At 41.8% G+C, this 2,490-nt stretch overlaps 1 protein-coding gene across 5 annotated transcripts in view; it reads left to right on the forward strand.

The window, feature by feature from the left end:
* The window catches only part of LOC109465103 (solute carrier family 13 member 5-like), a 15,220-nt gene that overhangs the window by 3,270 nt on the left and 9,460 nt on the right, over positions 1 to 2,490 (forward strand). The gene's annotated exons all lie outside the window — the stretch shown is intronic.

Genomic DNA, 2,490 nt, shown 5'->3' on the forward strand with positions numbered 1-2,490 from the left:
GCCAATGGATACAGGACTGGCCAATATAAAGTCCCCTTGCCCCACCGAATCTGCTTTGAGATTATGTTGACAGCCCTGTGAGACATATCATCAGGGGTCATATGTCAATCAGGCATTCCTCAGTGTGGCTCTGCATAACTTTACATGTACTTGTACACAACTACTTAGTACTCACAAGTTTCACTACATGTATGATATATACCAAGTTATTTACTAAAACATAATTTTGTTACAGTATAACCTTAAAAAAATTTATTGGAAAAAGAATATGTGATAAAACTTAATTAACATGCTTGTTATGTATGTAACTTTATGGGATGACGCTTTGCAATTTCTAACGTCCAACCACTTTTTGTGCATAATGTCCTAGGGAGAGATTGTGACATGCCCACATGGTACATGTACAAATTAAAGTTGTGTAGACATAGTAAGAACCATGGCATGGAGGTAGAAAAAAGTTTTTTTTCTACCTCCATGTAAGAACTTACAGTGCTCCCAACTTAATGTAAGATACATGTATATTGAAGGTGAAAATCTTGGCTATTTATTAATATTGGATCCCTCTCTCTAGACCCCCTGACCCAACCCCCTTCCCCACCATCCGTATTATTTAAGTATAGTGGTCTATAAAATAGCCATCAGCCAAGTCAGTTTGGCATACATGTACATGATACAGTATTCTAATATTAATATGCATCCTTACTGCTTTAGATTGCAGCCTGTGCCTATGCTGTGATCATCATGGCGGTGTACTGGACCACAGAAGTTCTACCGTTAGCTGTCACAGCCCTTCTTCCCATCATTCTGTTTCCCATGCTGGGAGTCCAGCCATCAAAGGATGTCTGCATCAACTACTTAAGGGTGTGTAGAATGTTATTGATTTCTTGTCACTGTACTGTGTCAGTGGCGTCGGTGGCGCAGCGATTAGAGTGTTGGACTCGGAAGCAATAGGTGGTGGGTTGTTCGATACTGAGTAACTCACCATGTCCTGACGTTGTGCCCTTAGGAAAGGTACTTTACACTGCCTTCCTTTCCCTGATGGTGGAGTGACGCCCACTGAGCCTGTTAGGCTAATCTGTCTACTTGTGTGCCAAAAGCACACTACGGATTTGGTTCACCAATGTGTCGACATTTGCCACCAAGAGCCGTAAAATTTTCTTTTTTTTTGTTACTGTATACTCAGGGTTCTCACCAGGATTTTTTCACAGCGTAGGGGTCAGGTATAGAAGGGCAACTTTCTGCGGCGCGAGTCACGCACCGAGTCCCCAAAACATGGGCCTGATATTCTCCCCCCAAAATTTTGTAACTCATATTAACCACTTAAGACAGTATTTATTGTTTATTGGGGGACAGATTTTGTTTTCCCTCTGTTATAGCTTCATTCTTAAGTTATATTTTCATTTTTTTAAAGATTAATGAAGCTTCTGCCCCCCAAAACCACCCCTACACTGGTTGAAACACAGTGTAGGGGGCTAAATTACAGCGTAGGGGGTCCAAGTCACAGCGTAGGGGGCCCCTACGCTCAAACAGCCTAGTGAGAACTATGTATACTGATAGACTCGACTCAAAGGTGGCAGATTTTGTTGTTTACTAGTATTATGTGTATGAAAGCTACGAATGTAACTAACAAATGTATCCACAGGACAACAATTTCCTGTTTGTTGGAGGGCTGCTGGTTGCTGTGGCCATAGAACGGTGGAACCTCCATAAGAGGATAGCACTGAGGGTGCTTCTGACTGTGGGTTCAGAGCCAAGATGGTGAGCTCCACTCAATACATGTTTTCCTCTTGCTATAGTAGGCTGTTTGCACTCAGATTCAGATGGCTAGCTATATCATGCTGGAAGTTGGTACAGCTAGATCTTGTTTTTGGTGCCTGAGCTATATATATGTGGTTCAATCTATCTGTTTGTATGGACAGAGTAGGTTGACAGCACATGGGTGGGAAGATTGATAGGCAGAATGACAGGAAGTCCAAGGTATCTTCAGGATCTGGGTGGAGAAAAAATAGGAATGAGACTTCCTGGGGGAATGCAGGAAGGCTGGAAGCGGAGAATTGCATACTAGTACTTCCTGAAAGTCTGAAAGCTCCAATTTCTTGTTTGTATACTAATACATGTATAAGTGATTATGGTCAAATAATTATTAGTGAAATAAGCTAAGGTCTCAGAGAATATCAGCGGGCAGTTTTAAGGATTTTGTTTTTTTCCTCCAGGTTGATGTTAGGAATGATGTCAGCCACAGCGTTCCTGTCCATGTGGATCAGCAACACCGCAACAACTGCCATGATGGTCCCCATCGCACAGGCCATCCTCTCAGAACTACTGAAAGAAACAGGAAGGGATGAAGAGAGGAATATTCTGTCTTCTGATGAAAAAACAGGTGTGGGAGATACATGTCAGAAAAGCGATATTTTATTGTTTCTTATTGGTCTTTAATGATAAGTAGCAAAGGTATTTGAGTGCTGGAACCATGTACTGTATGTATGTATG

This window comes from Branchiostoma belcheri, unplaced genomic scaffold (assembly GCF_001625305.1).
Source record: "Branchiostoma belcheri isolate BF01 breed outbred unplaced genomic scaffold, Haploidv18h27 scaffold1, whole genome shotgun sequence".
NCBI classification, from domain to species: domain Eukaryota; kingdom Metazoa; phylum Chordata; class Leptocardii; order Amphioxiformes; family Branchiostomatidae; genus Branchiostoma; species Branchiostoma belcheri.